Source organism: Elaeis guineensis, chromosome 13 (assembly GCF_000442705.2).
Source record: "Elaeis guineensis isolate ETL-2024a chromosome 13, EG11, whole genome shotgun sequence".
Classification (NCBI taxonomy): Eukaryota; Viridiplantae; Streptophyta; class Magnoliopsida; order Arecales; family Arecaceae; genus Elaeis; species Elaeis guineensis.
Genome location: NC_026005.2, coordinates 52,980,731 through 53,007,169, shown reverse-complemented (window position 1 = coordinate 53,007,169; position 26,439 = coordinate 52,980,731).

The window sequence follows — 26,439 nt, the reverse complement described above, 5'->3', positions numbered from 1 at the left end:
AATATATATGACAATATATTTTGGACAATATTGGGGGTTGCAGGAAAATTCAAGGATAATTTAAATTCTCGATATGATATGCAAGAAATGGGTATAAGGAAAGCATTACATCCACAACAACGAGTGTCTGGTAAGGCTTATTTGCCTTTAGCTTATTTTACAATGTCCAAAGATGACAAAGATATCTTCTTAAAAGTGCTAAAAAATGTCAGAGTTCCTGATGGTTATACATCTAATATCAGTCGCTGTGTACATTTAAAAGAGCATAGTATTTGAAGATTAAAAGTTATGACAATCATATTTTGATGCAACAGTTACTTCCTATAGCTATACACAAAGCATTATCTAAGGATGTGGTTGAGGCATTGATTGAGTTAACAAATTTTTTTAGGCAATTATGCTCAAAGGTGAATAAGGTGGTGGACCTAGAGTATATTCAAGGTCATATTGCTTTAACACTTTGACATCTTGAGAAGATCTTTTCACCTTTATTTTTTGATATAATGAAGTATCTACCTATACATTTAGCAGAAGAGGCACTCATTGCTGGAGCAGTGCAATTTAGGTGGATGTATCCTATTGAAAGATAATATTATTTGTATAAAATGAAGTACATTATACTCTTCCGATTTTAATTTGTTGTTATATAAATTTTATCTAATTTGTATCTATATAGGTATCTACTTACATTCAAACTTTATGTGCATAATCGAGCTCATTCGGAAGGCTCAATTACTAAAGGATACTTGATGGAAGAATGTATGAATTTTTATTCAAGATATTTATAGGATGTTGAAACTAGGTCAAATCGATCGGTTCGAAATAATGATGGTGAAAATAATTTGGATCGTCTCATTGGAAAGGGAGCCAAAATATATATTGATGAAGTCACATGGGAGCAAGCTCATCGTTATGTGCTGCAAAATATTAATGCCATAACTCCTATTCGAATGTAAGTTTCATGATCAACTTGTAAGATATACTAACAAATTTATACTTATTAAAGGTATTGTTTATAATATTTATAGGAAATACATTGAGTATTTAAGAAGACAAATGCCTTGTTCATCAGATGATCAAATTGAAAAGGTCTATGTATCAACCTTTTACACATGGTTGAAGGAGCATGTAAGTAATCATATTTAATTTTTTCTAATAACTCAAATTCAAAATTTTTATTTATCATTTAATTTTTATATAATTTGAAAGTTTATATATTAAATTGAATATAGGTAAGAACATCTCAAATTTAGTACTCAGATGAAATTTAGCATTTTACTAGAGGTCCAGACCAATTTGTACGACGTTATGGTAGATATATCATCAATGACTTTTGATTTTACAAACTTGATAAGGATAACAAGAGAACCACTCAAAGCCATGGTATTGTTGTCAAGGCATATATAAGTGTTGGAGATATAACTTATTACGGAAGATTGATAGATATTATCAAGATTCGATATACCAATGATATACAATTTGTACTATTTAAATGTGATTGGATTGATGATATCAAGGGGAAGAAGATAGATGAGTTTAAGATGATACTTATCAATTTTAGTCATCTTTTATATAATGATAATGATGTTTCAAATAAACCATTCATTCGAGCAAGTCAAGCAGAACAAGTATGCTATATTCCAGATCTTGTAGAATCAAGATGGAGTGTTGTTCTCAAGATGATAGTTAGAGATTTGTTTGATATGTACTCAAAAGATGGTTCAAATAATGTTAAATCAGTACCTCAAGTAGAGCCTTTTAACGAGCAACATTTAGATGAGACAATATATACTCATGATGATGATGTCCATTGGGTGAGGAAAGATGTAGATGGAACAACTGTAGATGATATGAGATCCATCGAAGATGATGTTGAGATGGATGAAAATGAATGACCATTGTTAATTGTGAAAATTTACATGCAAGTTATTATTGTTCATTTATTAGTTAAATTTTGTATCTCTTTTATATTTTTATGTCTGCTTTTTATGTTTACTTTTTATATTTATTTTTTATATTTACTTTTTGTTAGTTAATATATATTGTTCATTTGCTAGTTAAGATGAAGATGATGCTTACTTTTTATGTTTTACATGTAGGATGGCTCCAAAGAAGATATGTGGTGTATCCATGTTGGCTAGATTACAGGTTTATTTATCATCTCAGTCCAGTCATGATGAGTCACAGCAACAATCACTTTCAGCATAAAAGCTATATAGACAGCGATCAGAGGTCACATTATCTCAGCCACAATTATTAGATGTTGCAAGTAAAATCACTTATTCTACTTATGTAAAGTTAAAATCATTGTACTATCTTATCTTATTATTTTATTTGGATACTAATTAGATAATTCGAGTTAGTCAACTTCTAGATGAAGAGGTCAAGGCATGGCTCACGATATTGAGTTTTGGGGCATGGGTCAAAAGTTTTCTTTGGTATTTGATGCTCATATGCAACCTTGTGGGTCCAATGCAAGTAAGTTCAAGAGTCAATTAAGGGTAATAGCAAAAAATGGGACATATATCACATTGACATATGCATCTTGGATAGAAATACCCCAATATATTCTAGATCACATTTGAAAAGAGGTGTAGGTAAAATATATTTATAAATTTTATTTTATAATTATGTATTTAATTGTAGATTATATTTGGAAGGAGATGCGAAATAACTCTTGTCTTTTATATTCATACATTTTATATGATTACTAACTTTGTTAAATTTTAATTTTATAGGATAATACAGATGTCCCTAGTGAATATAGAGAAAATTATTTAAGGTCGGTTGGTGAGATGTGGAGGAATTGAAAGTCTTATATCAAGCGTTATTACTATGATGAGCACCAGAGGGAAGAAAATCTTATCTCTAGACCTCCTCCGCGTATGAAAGCTGATCAGTGGGAGGTACTTGTTCGTTATTAGGGACAAGAAGATGTCCAGGTAGTTGTTCTTTTGTGATTTATTTATCTTCATATAATAAAATTATATATTATATTTTTAATTATATTAATAACTTTTGTAGGCACAGTGTGTACGAAACAAAAATAATAAGAAGATGTTGGGAGGCTTGCATAAGATAGGGAGAACTTCATTTTCTGTTATTAGAGCAAATATATATTTTTAATATTATAAGTTTATATTAAATATAACTCTAGTGTAAATTCTTATATATATCTGAATTATTTATATTAATAGATGGAAGCAGAGGGATTAGAAATAGATCGACTAAGCGTGTTTATTAGAATAGGCACTTCAAAGCAAGATGTCATTGATGCGGATGCACAAGGGTGTATTGTAACTGCATAATTTAAATTCTCTTGACATATAGTATATTTTATATATTAATATCAATATTATAATTTTTTATTATAGGAGGAGATGAAATGATGACTTGAGGAGGTATCTGAGGACGAACGCACACGAGAAGTAAAAGATCGTATCTTTGTGGAGGTGATGGGAGAAGATGAACATGGATGGATGCGTATTTGGAGTTCGAGCATAACAAAGCGACGTTTGCATCAGCAATCTTATCAGGCACTATTAAAGAAGACCATTAGGAGGATTCGGGATAAGCTTCAGACTGAGTTTGATGACAAGATTTTCTACTTGGAGGTACAGCTCCATCAGATGCATGCTCAGATGGCGAGTGGATGTTTTGCGCATAGCCCGATAGGTACTCCTCATTCGGTGCCATCCAGTAATGGATAGATATAATTTATTTATTTAGTTAGATTTATATTGTACATTAATTGATTGTTATTTATAATTCATTTTACATCTTTTAATTTTTTATAATATATAGGTTCCAGATGCATCTAGTGCTTACCAAACACATGAATCGGAAAATGGGAGATTCATCCAGATGCCTGATGAGGTTTGTAATGATATTCTTGTTGTCTGAATTTTCTTTCGAACTATTATTTTTAATAATTTTATCGTTAAATATTTTACAAAAAGCAAAATATGAAAAAATATTTCAAAAAAGTTGTCCAAATATCCTTCTAAAGAAAACATAGGCGGTATCAATTGCTTAAGATGCATTGCATCTAGATTTATGTAAAATGGAATCACATTTATCCTTATTCTAACAATATTTGTTCCCTCTTGGTTTCACAAGTCATTATATGTTATACTCTATTCACGTTGCCTGGCTGTTTTCTGTCACCCGACTTCTTCTAGAATCCGTTCCCTTTTAAAGGCCGATCATCTGTACTATTTGGTTGTTTTTTTATCAGTTAAAGGCCGGATGACTGTATAGTCTATTTGCCTTCCATTCGCTTTTGGAGAACCAACTGTAGCATTCTATTGCTCCTCATGTGCTTTCCAAATGCTGATCCGCTACATCAAGCAATTGCTTTCTATTGAGTTCAGGAAGCTTATCGGCTGTAAGATTTGGTTGCTTTCCTATCACTTTTCTAGCCTGATGGTCTGTATTAGTTGGTTGTTTGTCATCTTTTCCATCTACTTTCAAATGCTGCTTCACTATACCATTTGGTTGTTCACCATCCACAATGAAAGGCCAACTGACTGTACAATGCCTATGTATTTCATCATTCTTTAGAAACTCATTGTCAACTGATTTTTCCATCCACTTTCTTGAATCGGAAGACAATATCATCTTGCTGGATGTCATGTGCTGGTGGTGGCTGATTAACAGAGCCATTGACTATGTTTGTCAGAACAAATGCAGGTACAAAGAGAGAGTTATATGTTTTCCTGAGCAATCTGGATTTTTCGACCTGTGTAACCCTCTCCCGCTCTTCATAGTGCATTAAGTCATCAAGTATTGATCTATTCAGGGTACTATTTTAGTTAAATTGTGACAACTTTTATTTTATTTATAAAATTCTTAGAAATCTATTCATAAAGCCAGCTATTCTGAGGAATACAAACTCAGTCCATGACAAGGTGTTTAAATTGTGACAACTTTTATTTTATTTAAATTCTCATCCATTAAGAATTTTTAAGGTAGAGAGATCATCTAAGTAGTGTTCGAGATTTCTAAGTCACCATTTGAACCATACTGCATTTAATTTGCTTATAATAAAATGTTCCCAAAATTTCTTCTCCATAGTGAAATTAGAGAGTCATTTGATTTTTTGATGATACAAAAAGATTTCATTGTAACCTTTGTCCTAGAAAATTCATTTTTGATGGTGACATCATTTTATTTTTTTTTTGTAATAATTCGTTAAACTAATATATTTTTTTTATTTATTTTCAGATTTAGGTATAAGTCCATGAAGATGAAGCAAGTAAATTTTATGTTCTATTTTACTTTTTATTGTATTTTGGACAATGGATATGTACTTGAATACTTATGTTATGTTTTGTTTTGATTTTTATTATATTTTGGATAATAGATATGTATTTGAATACTTATGTTATGTTTAAACAAAATCTGGATAAATTTTTAATATTGGACAATGTATTTCAAGTTATTTTTGATTGAATAGATTTATTTTCAATATTTGAGTATTATACTTTATTTTCTCTCTAATTGATAAGCAGGTGTATCAATAATGATTACAAGTTCACAGGCACATTTATATAAAAAAATAAAAAAATAAATATAATTAATAAAAATATAATTTATATTTTTTGTGATGGTATTTACTATCATAAATAATATATTAAAAATAATAAAAAAAAATTTTTGCTATCACTGTTTGCGACGGTAAAGTGCTGTAAAAATTTTTTTTTTTTTGCTACTACTATTTGTGATGGCAAAGCGTTGTAAAAACAAATTTTTTTTGCTACCATTATTTATGACGGTGGAGTACTGTAATAAAAGAAATTTTACTACCACTATTTATGACGGCTATAGTTGTCGTAAAAATAAAATATTTATTTATGACGATAAAATACTGTGGCAAAAAGTTATTTGCAACGGCATTCTTCATCATAAATAAATGTCATAAATACATCTTATACGATGCCCTTTTGCGACGCAAGCAATTACCGTCATAAGAAGTTGTCGCAAAAATTTTTTGCGATGGCATTCCTTCGTCACGGAGCTTTTACTGCGGTCGAAATGACGATGGTTAAAATACCATCGCAAAGCCATCGCAAATACTCTTTTGCGATGGCAAGTCATTATTTGCGACAACAAAATGCCGTCGCAAAAAATCCATTTTGTTGTAGTGTGATTTGAAAAACCTGTTTGCATATTAATTGTTAAAATTTTGATGATTATTCATCTTTATGGATTATATGCATTAAGTCAGAATTTTATATGTTGCACACCTATATATGTAATAATAGTGATTGTTTAATTTGAGCTTGTGTATAGATATTGAACTCTCAGTCCACGTATATATTGGCAAAGAATAAATTATCTGATCGGATCGTCAGGGTATATCTGAAATTTTTTTTTATTCTATTAATTTATAACCTTTATAAATTATCTGAATCACAGTGGAATAAGGATTAAATCTCCAGGGGGTTGCTCGAATTTGATGCCTCGCGAGATCTGAATGCATAGACCCTCTACTTTGCACGTACGTCAGGCTTCATAGAGAAAAGGGATGAAGCCCTTTGCATCAATTTTTAGAAGGAAAGTAAAGAGAGGTTGAGATCTGATCTCATGCCCCAAGGAAGGATTCTTCACATCCAAGAAGCAGTGCCCAAGAATTCTTCCATGCAAAGGAAGAAGGGACGCCTCCCTTTTTTGTGTCGCACACAACCATCTCAATATCACTGGTGGTTTTTTTCTTTTGTCGCACAAGAGAAGTTAGTTATTCATCGGTGCTTATAGGTCCCCTTCTTAAATATTTGACACCTCCTATATCTGATCAAATTCCAAATTGGTCAGGACACTCAACCTTATCCAAAGAGGAAATGCAAGAAAGATTAGACGCACATTCATGCATCCTCTCTTCTCTTATGTGCACAAAAGAGGGTAGAAACATTTAATGCCTCTTTTTTCTTCTCTTGGTCGGCCACTTTATGAGAGAGAGAGTCTCAGATATTTTGGACTCTTTGGATCACATCTAATCCGGCTCAAATTTGATCCGATTCAAATCCAATTCAAACCTAATTTGATCCAAACTTAAAGAGCCTATCAATTCTAATCTAATTAGGATTCTGATCTAAGTTTAACTTAGATTTTAAATCTAATTAAGTCTAATTAAATCAGATCTAATATAAAATTAATTAGCACTTGAATTCAATCTCTCATACATCTCTTGGATCATTGATTAGATCATTATCATCTCCAGAATTAAACCTGAACCTCATGTCTAGTGCTTGCCAGACATAGTCAACTGTTTAATCTCATATGACCTCTAACTTAATTCTCAATTAAGCTAATCTATTCGTTCAATCAAATCACATACTTCTAAATTAAACTCATAGATTTAGGTCAAATCTTTCCTACTTTGCTTGACTTTTGTGTGTGACTCCATAGGTTCGAATATTAAGCCGGTAGCACATGAACTACTTTTGTACTAATCGAAGTTACCATTTAGCAAAAATTTTTGATGTCCGGATAAGTCGAATGTTTGCTAGACAATACTCAAGAATTTAAGAATATGGTTACCGCATAATTTATCTCTTTGACCTTGAATACTCAGGATGACCTAGGATTTAACTGTCAACCCTGGATTAGTCATCCACATTGTATTTTAATCTTTTTTAAATCTTGTGATATATCACATGGATTGCTCCGATCGAGGTCTTACTCAATTGAAATACAGTGAAGCATCAATTCTTGAAATATGAAGGGGTCAATCCCATCTTGATCCACTCACAGACTTCATAAGTACTTGACTATATCTAGTAGTCTTCCGTCGCTATACTAGAAATACAAGTAGTCCGACACTAAAGCACAGTGAGTTGCTTGCAAGTTACCATGATGATCTCAAGTCAGAGAGACACTTATGCCCATATTCTTCGTGAGCTGCTCTTGACAATAGAGCACTCTGTAGGTGAGTCACTTATTCAGTGATGATGTACTCCTTGGTTACGAGGACAATCAATCTATACTGCACACAATGATCTACACTCGATAAACGTCATCATCCTTTAATAACGTATCATTTGATCGCAAACAATTTTAAGAACTATTCAATAAATCCTCCTTTATCGATTGTTATATAGTTTTAAAGACTTTATCACAACACAAAAGTTCTAATAAGAAACATGTAGACCTTGTGATGAATTATTCTAAATAATTTTTATTAATTCATAATTCATATATAAATTATAAAGAGCACAATCATCCAACGATTAGTTTTAGGACACATATCCTAATAACTCCTACTTGGACTAAAGTCAATCGGTACAGTATCTAATATCCATCTTTCATTTAAGTTCGTCGAACTCTTTGATTCTGAGGGCTTTAGTAAATAGATTGACCAAGTTCTTCTTTTCATTGATCTTCCAAAGATCGACATCACCTCAATTCACAATCTCTCGTACAAAGTGATAGCGATGCAGAGTATAGTTAATTTTCTGATGGGATAACTATTCATTAGTCTGAGCTATGATTCTAGTACTGTCATAATACAACAAGACTAGACCATCAATGGAGGGTGCCACTTTAAGCTCGCTGATGAACTTCCACGATCAGATTGCTTTCTTGGTAGCATCGGATGCCGCAAGGTGCTCCACCTCATATACTAAATTGGCTAAAGTGTATTGGCTAAAACTTTTTCAGTGTATTGCTCCTCCATTTAGGATAAACACATAATCTGACACACCCTTGCTGTCATCATGATCTGACTGAAAATTGAAATAAGTATATCCTATATGTTTCAAGTCAGTGTCTCTACCAATAAGCTTTTGGTTCTTAGTATTTCTCAAATACTTAAGGATGGTTCTTACAACCTTCCAATGGTTCTCTTTCAGATCAAACTGGTACCTACTCACTATCCCTAGTGAGTATGCTATATCCGATCTCGTATATATCATGGCGTATATTATAGATCTCACTGTCAAAGTATATGGGATTTTACTCATGCGTTCTTTCTCTTGAGGAGTTGTGGGACAATCCTTCTTAGAGAGAGTAATTCTATGGCTTATCGAAGGATAGTCTTTCATAAAATTCTTCATGCCGAACTATTTCAGTATGGTATCTATGTATGTCAATTGGAATAATCTAAGCAGTCTCTTAGATCTATCCCTATAGTTCTTCATTTCTAGGATGGAGGATGCTTCTCCCAAATCTTTCATGGAGAACTGTGATGATAGCTACAGCTTTATACTTTATAAAGCAAAAATATCATTTTCTATTAACAATATGTCTTCCATATATAATATAAAGAAGATGACTATAGAACCATTAGCCTACTTATATATGCAAGGTTCTCCATTCTCAATGAAGCCATACATTTTGATCTTATCAAAATGCATGTTCCAACTCTGAGAGCATTACCACAAGAGAAAATATCTCATCATAGTTAATACCATAATGCTGATGATATCCCTTGACAACCAAACGGACTTCATAGGTCTCCACCTTTTTATCTGTGTCTCTTTTCATTTTGAAAATCTATTTACACCCTATGGATCTCACCCCTTTAGGTAGATCAACTAATGTCCATACATCATTGATCTCTATGAACTTCATCTCAGATTTTATAGCTTCAAGTCACTTGTCAGAGTCAGATCTTTGCATGGCATCCATGTTGATGATCGGATCCTCGTTGTTTTTATTAAGTTCAACAGGATCATCATTTCAGATCAAGAAATCATAGTATTTATCTGACTGACATGTCACTCTCTCGGATCTTCTTAAAGGTATCTCAATAATGAGCTCTAAATTTGATCTAATCAAATCTGATTCTATATTTTCATTTATCTGTGTCGGTTCTTCTATCTATCGAACTTCATCAAGTTCAACCTTAGTAGCATTAGTTCCTTCCATAAGAAATTTTTTTCTAAAAAGAATGTTCTATTGCTGATGAACATCTTTTGTTCTTCAGCATGGTAGAAGTAGTATGCCCTAGACTCCTTAGGATACCCTACTATTAAGTATTTATCGGATCAAAATTCAAGCTTATCGATCTGTAAATATTTTACATAAACTGAACAACCCCAAATCTTAAGGTAAGAGGATATTAATCTACGCCTAGTTTATATCTCATATAGAGTTTTTATGACCGATTTGCTTCGAACGTTGCTCAGAACATGGTATGCAGTCTCAAGAGTATAACCCCAAAAAAAATTGGTAGACTCACAAATCCCATCATGGACCGAACCATATCTAACAGAGTTCAATTCCTCCCTTCAGACACCTCATTATGATGTGGTGTCCCAGGAGTGGCATATTGTGAGAGAATCCTATTCTCTCCTAGATATGTCAAAAACTCATTGGAAAGATATTTACCTCCTTGATCAGATCAAAAAATTTTAATACTCTTTTCAATTTATTTTTCTACCTTATTGCAGAATCGTTTGAATATTTCAAATGATTTAGACTTGTATTTCATAAGGTAAACGTACCAATACCTCGGTAGGTCATCAGTAAATGTAATGAAGTAGTAATACCCTCTTCTGACACTTATGTTCATAGGTCTACATACATAACTATGTACTAGACCTAAAACATCATTGGCTCATTCACCTTTTTCAATAAAGGATGACTTAGTCATCTCCCAATAAGACAGGACTCACAGATCAGTAATGATTTACAATCATTGATGTTGAGGATTCTCTCTTTATTTAACTTGTATATCTTATTTTTATTTATATGATCGAGCCTACAATGCCAAAAGTAAGCATCTGTGATATTATCTATTCTAGGATGTTTATTCAATGTGTACATTATACTAACAGATTGTGATAAAATATAAATATTATGTTTCAATTATCCACGCATAACTATGACACCATTCATAATGATATCACAAAATCTTTCTTCATTGAAAAATTATAACCATCCTTGGCCAAAAGACCTATAAAAATAATATTCATAAGAAAAGATGGACAATAATGATAATCATCTAAAACAATGATATTTAAATTTAGTGCAACCTAAACTTTTTCTATAGCTAGAACTAGAACAACTCTTCCATCTCCAACATTCAGAAATTATTCATTCTTCTCAAATTTTCTACTAACTTGAAGTCACTGCAATAAATTACAGATATGAATCAGACTGTTGGTATCTAATACCTAGGTAGTAGTATCATAAATAGAGAAATTACAAGATATTATCATATAGGTATCTTTTCTAACAACCATTTGCTGATTTCTCTTCCTAGGCTTATTCTGATCAAGGAAAGTTAGATATAAAGAATAATTCCTCTTCCAGTGCTCCGACTTCTTATAAAAGAAGCATTCTACCTGACTCTGATTTACTTTATACTGGTTAGTGTGACTGGGCATGGAAGCCCTAGCACGATACTTCTACACCATTCTCTCCTTTCCTCTCTCAGAGGATCGAGCCCATTTGAGGACAAATCCTCAAGTATGCCAAAGACTTGTTCAATATTTGTAGCATATTCTTCAGCTAAGCATCATCAAATTTATGATTAAAGTCATTACTCATAGCAGCTCTCATTATGCAACGTACTATCGATAGTCATTGAGCCACTTCTGATAAGTATCTCTTGAAGAAAATACTGGTAGTTCTATGCATGTAATTTTAAAATTTTGCTATAGATCTTGTTAGATTAAACGATTTAACCTATGTTACATGCACAAGATCTAATCTAAGCTACCATGTCAAGACCTATAATATGATTAAATATGAATTTAAGATATGAAAATAAAAATTTGCATCGATCATATCAATGCTGTAACTAGATCTAATCCTTAGATCTATCCAAACCTGATTTAATGAGTTCAGAACTCATTACTGAAGCATGGGTTACTGATCTCTGTAAATGTATCACGTGGATAGGAGTTCCTTCAGGTTGCTCATAGTCGCACAAAGGTGTTCGACCTTTACAGATCGTCCACATGAATAACGGATGCTAATCAGACTTTTGAGGAGTGCTACCTTTCAAGGATCTTTGAAGGCTGATCTTTTTCTTCTTCCTTTGATCTCTTAGATGCTCTAGAGAGAAAAAAGAATTAATGGATGAAGAGAAGAGAGGAGAGAACAATGTAGAAGAAACAACTTTCAACAGGATATCATGTGGGGCATCCAACTATTGGACCTCCTTTTTATAGATGAGAGTTAGGGTTTTGGGCTAAAAGGGGGTGCCAACTTTCTCCACACCAACCACCATATGGGGTGTCCCATATTTTTGTTAATTTTTGTGATGGCATGAGAAAGAAATCAGATCTTTCTCATGCCTACCAAAAGTTCCAATGCACATGGGGAAATTAATTTTGGCGCCATCCTACTTTCCAAATAAAATAGATCTCTTTCCTTCTTATCTCCTTATCCTTGATTCGGATCGAAGTTAAATCAGAAAAGAGATAAGATCAATGACTTATTAAGAGTGCCGTCCATCCTCTCTGCACCCTTCTTTCTCATGTCCAAAGATCTAATGTAAAACCTATTTTTATGTGTAGAGAATGGCATGGGTTCAGGGCATGCGCAAGGGAGAGAGAGTCCCAGTTGGCTGAAACTCTATGTTTCCAACTTGATTCCAAACCAAATCAGATTTGGTTTGAACCCAATGAGAATAAGAAACCTAATCTAATTAAGAACTCAATCCTCTCAATAAATTTCTAACCTAATTAGAAATTAGCTGAACCCAAGTCCTGATCAAATCAGGAATAAATTTTTCTTGCAATTAAGCTTGATCTAATCAAATCCAATTTAAGTCAAATTGAATCTAATTCAATTAAACTTGATCCAAACCTCTTTGCTCAATCAAATTGAGTCAATTAGCAATCTAATTAGTAATTAATTCTTCATTAACAGTAGAGTCCCAATCTAATAGGACTTTTCTTCATAGTCCCAGTCCAGTGGGACTCTTCATTAGAGTCCCAATCTAGTGGGACTCTTCAGCCATCCGATCAGATCGAATCTTCTAGTATGTATGATCCTATAGGTTTGAACCTAAATTGATAGTATAAGAATAACTTTCTGTACTAATCGATGTAACCATCTAGCAATGGGACCTGACGTCCGGATAGGTCGAAAGATTGCAAAGCAACATTCTAGAACCTACTAGTGTATGGTTACTGTATAATTCATCTTTTTGATCCTAATGCTCAAGATGACTTAGAGTTTAACTGTCAATCCTAAAATAGTTAACTACATTATATTTCAACTTTTCAAATCCATTACATGGATTATCCTGACTAAAGTTTTACTAAATTGAAATACATTGATACATTAACTCCTACTTATTCAGAGGGGTCAATCCCATCTTGACTCAAGCACCGACTTGATAAGTACTTGACTGCATCAAAAAAATTTTCATCACTGAAGTAAAAATTTAGATGGTCCGACATCAAAGTATAGTGAGTTACTTACAAATCACCGTGGTGATCTCATATCGAAGGGATATTTATATCCATACCCTTTGTGAGGTACTCTTGACAGTAGAGTACTCTGTAATTGATCACGTTCGGTGCGAATGTACTCCTACATTCTACCTACATACCATACCAGTGTCTCCACACTCTTTGATTAAGAGGACAACCAATCCATATGAAATATAATGATCTATACTTGATATTGCTGTCATCCTATTAGTAGTATATCATTTGATCGTGAATATATTTTAAGGATTAAACGACAAATCCTCCTCTGTCGATTAAATATAGTCCTAAGAATTTTATCACAACACAGGAGTTCAAAGAAGATGGACAAAATATGATAAAAAAGTTAAATAATTTTTATTAATAAAAAATTATATATAATTTATAAATATGAGCACAATCATCAACAAGCTGATGATTGATTTTGAGACATAATTTTCAACAACTCCCATTTGGACTAAAGCCAATCGGTACAGTATCGTATACCTATCTTCGACTTGTGATCATTGAACTCTTTGATTTTGAGAGCTTTAGTAAATAGGTCGATGAGGTTTTTCTTTCCGTCGATCTTTCTGAAGGTCGACGTCATCTTGATCCATAATCTTCCTGATAAGGTGGTAGCGACGCAGAATATATTTGGTGCACTGATGGAACTTGGGCTCCTTAGCTTGAGCAATGACTCTAGTGCTATTGCAGTATAACAAGATAGGATCATCAATGGAGGGTGCTACTCCGAGCTCATTGATGAACTTTTGTAGCCACATAGCTTTCTTCACAGCATCAGATGTTGCTATATACTTTATCTCGTAAATAGAGTCAGCCATAGTGTGTTGCTTGAAACTTGCTATCGTCATGGTTTGACTGAAAATTAAAGTTGGTGAACCCCACTAGTTTCAAGTTAGTTTCACCATAAACAAGCCACTGGTCCTTAGTATTTTTTAAATATTTAAAGATGGTCTTTACGACCTCCAATGATTTTCTTCTGGATTAGACTAGTATCTACTTACTATCCCTAGTGAGTATGCCACATTTGGTCTTGTACATATCATGACTGTTGGTGCAGAATTCCATCGAAATCGGAGAAGCTGGAGCTGGGATAACCGCGGTCGCCATCGGAACCTGCAAAGAAAGTCTAAACCGGAGTTGGGGGTGCTCCGGCAAGATCCTCCGATGCTCAAGTCAGTACTCTGCTTCAACAGAAATGGAGTGCTCGAGCAGAAATTTTGGAAGAGTTTCGAGATAGAGTTACCAGCTTAGAGAAGAACGTGTCTGGGGGTTCTTTATTTATAGATGGAGGGTGTAACTGACTGACTGCGACGTCTGTAACCGTCTGGTAGTGGACCGCTCAGAGCCGCGTGGAGTTTGTTATGAAGAATAGTGGCGTCAGGGGTCGTTCAGGGCCACATGGAGCTTGTTGCAGAGAGTGGAGTGCTGTCCGTTGTTGGGACTTGCCAGAGAGTGGTGGAGCTACATGAAATCCATTGCAGGGAGTGGAGCAGGAGGGCGGCTCTTGTCGCGACTTGTCAGAGAGTGGTGGAGCTGCATGGAATCCGTTGCAGGGAGTGGAGCAGGAGGGCGGCTCTTGTCGTGACTTGTCAGAGAGCTCGGATCTGTCGGTTGGAGCTTGGCTGGGACATCTGATGGAGCGGAATGGCTCTCTATTGTTGGTCTGGGAGAAGCTCAGATGTCTCCGAAGCTACTGACGAGTCTACTGTTGTCAGGTAGCTTAGGCGCTGATACTACAGGTGGGAGTCACCTGCTGTAGAAGCTCGGATAGAGACTTTCTGTTGGCGAAGTTCGATAGGAATCCGATTGCTAGAGAAGTCCGTCTGGGATTCGCCCGATGTGGAAACTCGCCTGAAGATAATCCGTTGGAGAAGTTCAATTTTATGAAGGATCTGGTGGAGGGTCGGCCGGTGATGGACTTCGGATGGCATTGGGGAGGTTCGACAGACATTGGAGGCGATCGATCGTTGTAGGAATCCAGCTGCTGGAGCCCGATCGTCGTAGAAGCTCATCCAATATCCAACCGCTATGGAAGTTCGGTCGAAGTCTGATTCTTGTAGAAGACTGAAAGGAGACCGCTTATTGTAGAAGCTTGATCGAAGGTCAGTTATCGTGGGAGCTCAGAGTAGCGACCTGGTCGATGAGTCCTGTCCCATTGTAGAAGCTCGATCAAAGATCGGTTGTCGCGGGACCCGACTACGAAGAAGCTCGACTGAAGTCTACCTGTAATGAAAGTTCGGAAGGAATATGTTTACAGCAGAGGCTCGGATGGGATTTGCTTACAGTAGAGATCCGAGGTAGGCCATCCACTGTAAGGGTTTGGAGTAGACTGCTCACAGCAGGAGTTCGGGGCAGACCACTCGTAGTAAAAATTCAGAGTAGGCCACTCGCAGTAGAAGTTCGGCTATCGCAGGAGCTCGGTTGGAATCCTGAAGGCGGTCGACCATTGTAGAAATGTGGAAGGAGCTTGGTTACTATAGAAATCTCGTTGTCAGAAAAGCTCGGATGCTGACGAAGCCCAGAAGAAGTTTGGGGGTAGTCGATTGCTGTAGAAGGATGGCTAACAGTGAGGCTCAGAGGGCCATTGGGGCGGCCCGATGGGTGAACACTGAGGCCCATCGTCGAAGAAGTCCGGACGACCGAGGGAGTTCGGAGAGGCGTCACGTACAAGGTCGGGAGCCGGAGGAGCCCTGAAGGATCAGTCCTCTGCAGACTTCGATCGGGGGGCACTTTATACCCAACACTGGTCTCCCTACTTCCGAGTTCGGGTTCCAAACGAAGGAAGTACAGAGAATTTCTCACGATCGAAGCTGCTCTCCTCGATTTTCATACTCAGCGGTCGCCAGATATTTTGATGCTCGGTACGCTGGTACTGGAGCCTTTTCAAAAAAGGTTTCTTCTTTTTGGGATTTTCGCTGGGGCGTGGCTCTAGGTACAGTGCAATAATTATTTTGTCAGCTGCCAGCCATTTTCAACAGCCTGTCAATGACGTACATAATAGAATCTACTACCAAAGCATATAAAATTTTACTCATATGTTCTCTCTTGAGGAGTTGTCGGATAATCCTTCTTCGAGAGAAAAATTTTATGGCCTATCATGAGATAGCTTTTCTTAAAATTCTCCATGCTGAACTGCTTCAGCATGATACCTATGTATGTAGACTGGGATAATCCAAGCAACTTTTTTGATTTATCTCTATAGATCTTTATCTCAAGATGTAGGATGCTTCTCCTAGGTCCTTCATAGAAAATTGAGACGATAACCAAACCTTTATTCCTTGTAATATAGGGATGTCATTTCTGATTAAAAGAATGTCATCCATATACAAAAAAAAATACAACCATAGAGTTATTTATCTATTTATAAATGTAGGGTTCTTCTCCATTCTTAATGAAGCCATACGTTCTGATAATCTTATCAAAATACATGTTTCAACTCTTAGATGCCTGCTTCAATCCATAGATGGATCTCTAAGCTTGCACACTTTGGACTCATCTGTGGATGTGAAACTTTTAGGCTGTATCATATATACCTCTTCTTCTAGCTCTCCATTTAGAAAAGCTATTTTCACATCTATTTACCAAATTTCATAATCCATATGTGTCGCTATCGCAAGCATAATTTGAATGAATTTGAGAATTATCACAGGAGAAAATATCTCATCATAGTCAATACCATAACGTTGATGATAACTCCTGACAATCAAACGGACTTTATAGATTTCCACCTTTCAGACACCCTTTTTTCTTTTGAGGATCCATTTACACCCTATGGGTTTAACTTTTTTAGGTGGGTCAACTAATGTCTATACATCATTGATCTTCATGGACTTCATTTCGGACTTCATAACTTTAAGCCATTTATCAGAGTTGGACCTCTGTATTACATCCATATAGGTGATCGGGTTTTCATTGTTCTTATCGAGTTCAACAGAATCTCCGTTCTGGATCAAAAAATCATAGTATCTATCTAGTTGATGCGATACTCTATTGGATCTCCTTAATAGAGCCTCTATAACAGGTTCTAGATTTGACATCATCAAATTCGGTTCTATGAGTTCACTAGATTGTGTCGGTTTCATCTGTTGAACTTCTTCAAGTTCAATCATAGGGGCATCAATTCTTTCTCTAAAGAATTTTTTTTCCAAAAAGACTATCCTAAGGCTAATAAACACTTTTTGTTCATCAGCTAGGTAGAAATAATAGCCCTTAGTTTCTTTGAGATATCCTATAAAAATATATTTTTCAGACCTGGCTCTGAATTTATCCATTTTCAACTGTTTGACATTAGCCGAACACCCCCAAACCCTAAGGTGAGAGAGCACTAGCTTACGTCCCGTCCACATCTCATGTGATGTTTTACTTATAGATTTACTAGGAACCCTATTAAGTACGTAGTAAGTTGACTCGAGTGTATATCCCCAAAAGGAGATTGACAGACTAGAAAAGCCCATCATGGATCGAATCATGTCCAATAAGATTTGATTTCTCCTTTTCGAAATACTATTGTGTTGCGGTATTCTAGAGGTGTCCATTGAGAGAGAATCCCATTCTCCTCAAGATATATCAAAAATTCATCAGAAAGATATTCACCTCCTTGACCTGATCGAAGAGTTTTAATATTTTTTTTAGTTTATTTTTCTACCTTACTACGGAATCGTTTGAATATTTCAAACGATTGAGACTTGTGTTTCATCAAGCAGACATACCTATTTCTAGATAGGTCATTTGTGAACATAATGAAATAGTGGTACCCTCCTCTGACACTAGCACTCATGGGTCTACATACATCAGTATGTACAAGATCCAAAACATCATCGGGTCGTTCATCTTTTTCAGTAAAAGATGATTTGGTCATTTTTTCAAGTAAATAAGACTCACAGATAGGCAACGATTTATAATCATTGTCATCAATAATTTTTTCTTGAGCTAACCTGTTTATCTTGTTTTTATTAATATGACCTAGCCTACAATGCTAAAGGTAGGCATCCATGACATCAACTATTCTAGGATGTTTATTAGACATGCACATTACATTAGGCCATGATATAACATAAATATCATTGTTTAACTGTTCACGCATCACAATAACACCATTCAAAATGATATCGCAAAAGCTTTTCTTTATTGAAATCTCATTATTTTCTTTGGCCAAAAGGCTTATAGAAATGACATTCAATAAAAAACTCGGATAGAAATGACAATCACTAAGAACAATAGAGTGAGAATTGAATACAAGCTTGATAATTCCTAAAGATAGAATTAGAACTGATCTTCCATCTTCAACGTTCAGAAATCTCTCACCGTCTTCAAATCTCTTACTGATCTGAAGTCCCTGCAATGAATTGCAAATGTTAATAGGACTATCAATATCCAATATTCAGATCATTATATCAAAAATTGAGAAGTTATAAAGTGTTATCATATAATTACCTTATCCAGCAATCGATTGCTTCTTCTTCTTCGACCTGTTTGGATCAAGAGAAGCTATGTATTGAGGATAATTCCTCTTCCAATGACCCTACTTCCTACAATAGAAGCACTTTGCTTGACTTTGATCGACCTTAGACTTGGACTTTTGGGTCTGACTCCCAGCACTTTATACTATTTTATTTTTTTTTTCTTTCTTAAAGGGATGATGCTCACTTGAAGAAGATCCTCCCACTACATTCATCATCTTCTTGTGGAGCTGGTGATCCTTCTCAAAAGTCTGTAGCAACCCCAACAGACCATGATAGTTCACTACAGGCTTCGTCATTCTAAAATAATCAAGAAACAGTAGATAGGATTTGAGCAGAAAGTTTAGGATCGCATCCTTTCCCAGCTGTTCATGCAAGGAGAAGTCGAGCTTGCTCAGTCACTCGATCTGTTCGATCATGTACAATACATGATCAGTGATCGATGCTCCCTCCCTTATCCAAGCATTGAAAATGATAGAACTGATCTTGTGCCGCTAAACATCATCGGGAATACCTAAGGACTCTCTCAACACCTTGAGCATGTCTTCTAGCTGAGCCTCTTTGAATTTTTGACTGAACTTGTCATTCATTATAGCCCGTATGATATATCGTATCGTGGTGTGGTCGTTGAGCCACTTCAAGTAAGTATTTCTAACCACACCACGAGCGTTAGGAGTGGGCCACTCTGGTGCCAGATCTATAATCACATACAAAATTCGCTCATGCTTCAGGATGATTTTTAATTTTGGATACCAGTTATCAAAATTGGATCCCATCTCCAACAGTGATCGGAGCGAGAAGTTTGAGGCCATATCTGCACATACAAGAAAAAATCAAAATCTAATCAGTATATGAATTAATTAAGTCTAAAGATATGGATTTTAATCTAAAGATTCTTTCACTATTTTATATGAATCGATAGCCTCTGCCTCCAATTCGAAGAATTATCTTAATTTCTTAGCGGGTACTAAAATCGACGCAGACTACACATGAGTCCGACTTTGGCCAGCTCACCCACGTGCATCTATGGATAGATTCTTTAACCAATTATTTTACTAAACAATTTTTAGTAGTCGATTTAGCCTCAGAAATTCTTCAGTTAACTTTGATCTTCTCTGCAAGCCCTAATTAGGTCCCACCATTAACATGATCATACTTAAAAATCTAACTATCAAATGATCATGCCCGACTTTGGCCGGCTAATCTGACCACTTGCTAGAGAGATTCGACTGAGTCATCATATTATGAATGATAATTCCAATAGCAGATGAGCACTAGATTTTTGGGCCTCCAATGATCATTATACTAATGGACCCATTATCATCCAACTTAATGAGAGGCTACAATTTAGTTATCACCATAATTATCTCATTTTAGAGACCTAATAATTTAAAAAATTTAATCTATGAATTAAGAGAAGAGAAGAAATCAATCAGTAAAACATAATTCTCTCACTGACTTCACCAAGTTATGGAATCAGATTAGCATTACATTAGTTGAAATGGCACCTAAATTAGTCACACTGATCAACCTTAATAGTATAGATCAACTCGATCACTTAGCAGTCTAATCAAAACATAATACACCAAATTGGCCAAGTAAGTGAGATCGATGGAAGGGTATGCTAAGCTTGCCTTAGACACCATCAAAATGGTTAGGTAAGCCACTTTCAATTAAAAATCATCGATCGAAATGTCAAACTTGCTTTAGACACTAATTGATTAATTAGTTTCAATTTGACCAGTCTAATGACTCGGGTTCAACCACTAAGCCTCAATCAAGGTTCATTTGGTCTAATCAAAGATATAGACTTGACCATTTACAATTATTGTATTAGAAAAATTTTGATTAATCTAATTTAATATTTGATTAGACTTAATCAATTTTTTTACATAGTCAATTAACTCTTTGATTCTAACTTTAGGTCTAACCCAATTAAAAAGATCTGATTTGAGCTAACCCATGCCTCATATTTTATGAAATATCATTAGATCCTAAATCATAATTCTAGATCTAATCAATCTAACACTTAATTCTTAATTAAGTTTTTGCATCAACATGGTTTAGATTTTAAAATAATTTTTTATGTAATTTTTTTACATTAAATTATTAATTTTTTTTAGATCAAATCTAAATTTTTATGATTTTAAATCAAAATAATTTTGATTATGAAGATTGGATGTAACTAATTTTCTATACAACTTGTATCACATACAATAAATTCTTGGGTTTCAAGATCTAGGATTTTGCAAGAATATAAATTTTTCTCTTTTCACTTTTTTCTTTATGGGACCTCACAATGGCACCCCTACACACCATAAAAGCATCCTATTGAATGGGAGGAGAGGGTCATGTAACCCTACTTGCTCCTATGATCGAATGGCCTGGTGATTATCCAATCTGAGTACTTTGCTATTCAGATCATCTAATTTATTATATAAATAACCAGATCTAAAAATAAAATATATTTAGATCTAATCTAAATTACAAATAATTAAATCTAAAGATATATTATTAAATCTAATAGTATATTAAATCACATTATAAAGAACATGGCTCTAATACCAATTGAAGGAAACATACGGTAGTGCTATGCATGCAATTTCAAAAATTTTATGTAGTAAAACTATAAGATTAAATAATTTAATCTAAATTATATCCAGAAGATCTAATCTAGACTATCATATAAAAATAAATAATATAATTTAATATATACATGAGATCTGAAAATAAAACTTGCATCGATCTAATCGATGCTGCCATCTAGATCTAACCGTTAGATCTAACAAAAATGATCAAAAAAATTTAGAAACCATTACCAAACTGAAAACTCTTGATTTCTACTTATCCAACACTTAGATAGGCTCTCCTTTAGGTTGCTCACAGTCATATGAAGTCATTCGATCTCTACAGAACATCCACACGAAGATCGATGCAGATCAGGCTCCTTGGAAGTGCTAGCTTGCAAGGATCTTTGAGGCTGATTTTTCTCTTCTTCTTTACAAGCCTTGGATGCGTCAAAGGAAGAGAGTATCTAGAGGAGGAAGAGGAGAAGAGAAGGAGTTCTAGAGAAAAAATAAAAACCAGCAAGAGGAACTTGTATGGGGCGTCCACTATTGGAGCCCCCTTTATATAGAAGAGGGATTATGGTTTAGGTCAAAGGGAAGGGCGCCAAAGAGTCCATGCCAAACACCTTTTGGGCATCCCAAAAATTTTAGAAATAAGATTGGTGTGCAGAAGGAGATCAAGAGTCTCACACATCCAAAAAATCTTCACAAAAAATTAGAAAAAAATCAATTGGCACCTCCCTTCTTTCCTTATTTGAAAAATCTCTTTTCTTTTTTTTTTTCTTTATCTCTAATTCGGATTGCATTCAAATTAGGCAAGAGATAGGATCATGACTCATCATGCTTTGCCGCCCACTCTCTTTGAGCTCTCTCTCTTGATGCCAAAAATCTCAAGCCAAATCCAATTTGGCATTGAGATCAAGTGGATGAGACCAGGGTGGCGCAAGGATAAAGAGATAGAGTCTATGTTGGCTTGGACTTTTTATTTCTGATTTAATTTTAAACCAAATCAAATCTGGTTTGAACCCAATGTTAGAAATGCATCTAATCAAATTAGAAGCTCAATTATCTCAATAATTTTTTAATCCAATTAGAAATTAGCTGAGCCCAAGTTCTAATCGAATCAGGATCAAATTTTTCTTGCAATCAAGCTTGATCATATCAAACCCAAACTAAGTCAAACTGAATCCAATTCAATTAGACTTGATTCAAAGCTCTTTACTCAATCAAATTGAGTCAATTAGTAATCTAATTATTAATTAATTCTTTATTAATAGTAGTGGGACTCTTCTCCGGAGTTCCAGTTTAGTGGGACTCTTCTCCAGAGTCTCAGTCCAATTGAGACTCCTCACCAGAGTCACAATCCAATTGAACTCTTCAGCTATCAGATCTAATCGAATCTTTTAATGTGTGACCCCATAGGTTCGAACTTAAGCTAGTAGTATAGGAACAACTTTCTATACTAATCGATGTAACCATCTAGCAATGAGACCCGATGTCTGGATAGGTCAAAAGATTACAAAGCAACATTCTAGAACCTATTGGCATATGGTTACCATATAATTTATCTCTTTAACCCTGATGCTTAAGATGACCTAGGATTTGACTGTCAACTCTAATATAGTCAACTATATTGTATTTCAACCTTTCAAATCTATCACATAGATTATCCTGCTCAAGATTTTATTAAATTGAAATACACTGATGAATATCTCTTACTAATTCAGAGGGATCAATTCTATTTTGACTCATACACTGACTTGATAAGTACTTGACTACACCTAGTATCCTTCCGTCACTGAATTAGAAACTCAGATGGTCTAGTACTAAAGTATAGGGAGTTACTTATAAGTCATCATGATGATCTCAAGTCTGAGGGACACTTATACCCATACCCTTTAGAGCTACTTTTGATAGTAGAGTGCCCGATAAATGGTCACGTTCAATGTGAATGTACTCCTATATTTCACTTGCATGCCATAATAGTATCTCCACGCTCTTTAGTTAAGAGGATAACTAACTTATATGGTACACAACGACCTATACTCGATATTGCTATCATCCTATTAACAGCATATCATTCGGTCACGAACACTTTTAAGGATTAAATGACAAATCCTCCTTTGTCGGCTAAATATAGTCTTAAAGACTTCATTACAATATGGGAGTTCAAAATAAGATGGATAAATTATAATAAAAAAGCTAAATAATTTTTATTAATAAAAATTCATGTACAATTACAAGTATGAGCATAATCATCAACAGACTGACGATTGGCATTGGGATATATTTTCCAACAGCCTCTACCTCAAATTCAAAGAATTATCTTAATTTTTTAGTGGGTACTAAAATCCACACAAACTGCACATGGGCTTGACTTTGGTCGGTTGGCTAACTCATGTGCATCTATAGGTAGGTTCTTAACTAATTATTTTTTCAAACAATATCTACTAATAATTTTGTCTCAAGTTTTTTCAGTAGGCTTTGGCCTCTACTAAAAGTCTCGGTTAGGTCCAACCATTAACATGATCATACTCGACACATCTAACTAACGAATGATCAGGTCTGACTTTGGTCGACCAATCTAACCACCCATCAGAGAGACACAATTGAGTTATCATATTATGAATGATAATTCTAATAGTAGATAAGCACCAGACCTTTGGGCCTTTAATGATTATCAGATTAATGGACCCATTATCATCCAACTTAATAGGAGGCTATGATCTAGCTATCTCCATAACTATTTCATTTTAAGAACCTAATAATTTAAAGAATTTGATTTAATAATTTGAGAATATATCGATCGACATCTTAAATCCTCCCACTGACTTTATCAAGTCACGAAGAGGACTAGACAAGTTGATCCATTGGATTGGTGAGTATAAATCCTTCCACTGACTTCATCAAGTCATGAAGAGGACTGAAAATAAGTTGGTCCAAAGGCATCTAAATTAGTCGAACTGATTAATGAGCTGAGAATAAGAGAAGAGATCAACTCACAAGTCATAAGTCCTCTTACTGACTTCACCAAGTCATGAAGAGGACTAGAGACAAGCTGATTTAGAGATATCTAAAGCAGTTACACTAATTTACCTTAATGACATAGGTCAACATGAATCAATTAGCAACCTAATCAAAATATAATCTACTAAATTGGTCAGGTTAGTGAGATCGATGGGAGGATCTGCTTTGACTTGCCTTAAATGCTATCAAAATGATTAGGTAAGCGGATTGTCAATTAAAAGTCACTGATCGTATTGTCAAGTAATATTGCTAGACTTATCTTAAACACTAATTGATCGATTAGTTTTGATTCGATCAACCAAAAAAGTTGGGTTAAATCATTGAGCCATGATCCGGTCCATTTGGTATGGTAAAAAATATGAACTTGATTAAGCTACAATTATTGAGGTTGATTTAGAGAAATTCAAATCTAATCTAATTCATCTCTTGATTAGATTTAATCAATTTTTTTAATTAATTCATATTTATTTCTAATCCTAAGTCTAATCCAATTAGAAGATCTGATTCATGCTAACCCATTGCCCATCGATTTATGAGGTGTCTTAAGATCTTCAATTCTCAAATTTTGATCACTTAATTTCAAATTAAGTGTGTGAAATATGTGTTTCAATTTGTAAAACTATTTACTAGGATTTCAAGTGAAGCATACTATATATTTCAAAATTTTAGATCTTAAAATCTAATTTTTAGATCTTTATTTAATAATTAAACATGTATCGATTTGATCTAAATCTCATACATACATCATATATATCATAGCAATATTCATATCAATTCAAATTACATCATATGTAATATACGATTCAGATCTTAAAATAATTTTTATATCTAAATTTATTTTATTAAAATTATAATTAATCATGAATCACTTTAGATTTAATTTAAATATATTTATGATTAAAATAATTTTAAAATTTTTTTTGCTATTCTTCTTCATGAGACTTGATCACAGTGGTATTCTTACTTATCATAAGAGAACCCATCAAATAGATAAGAAAGAGACTTAATCCCTCATTTCACTTATGATCAAATAGTCTGGTGATCATCTCAATTCGAGTACTGGACTACTAAGAATAAAAATCTAATTTTTAAAATTAATTACATGTACATGTACATTGTCAAACAATCTATACATGCATATAGGAACATGATCATACAACTATGATCTTCATCTAATCTAATTAGATCACTGTATTATATATATTATTTCAGATCTGAAACTAAATTTATATAGTATATAAAATATTCAATTTAGATCAAAAATCATATAGAAAAGTTATTCAAATACACACATGAACACATAAAAATAAAATTTGATTAGATCTGATTTTATGTTATGCAGAATTTTACTTAAAATCAGATCTAAAAATCTATCAAAATATATTCGATTTAGATCTTGATGAAGTGTAACTTTCAACTCAAAATAATATCATAAAAAATTTATGAAAATAGATTTTAATTAGATTGTTATTCTAGCAAAAATTTATACTAAGAAAATTCTGTTATAATAGATTTATAACTAACCATCATCAACCATTGATTTGGTTCTTGAAATCTAATCAAGAATAGATCAAAAAAATTTTAATTAATAGGTCTAAATTAGATTTATTATCTACCATAAAAATTTAATTACATACAATATATAGAAATATCAAAAAAAAATTAATCTATGCATTCATGCATCAGCCTGGCTCTGATATCAGTTGAAGAAAAAATTATTCGATCGGATCAGATCGTTAGGGTGCATCTGAAAAAATTTTCTATTCTATTAATTTATAACCTTTATAAATTTTTTGAATCATAGTAGAATAGGGATCAAATCTTCATAGGGTTGCTCGAATCCAATGCCTCGCGAGGTCGAATGCATAGACCCTCTACTTCACGTGCACGCCAAGCTCCTTAGGAAGAGGGATGAAGCCCTTTGCATCAATCTTTAGAAGGTAAGTAAGAAGAGTTTGAGATCTGATCTCATGCCCCAAGGAAGGATTC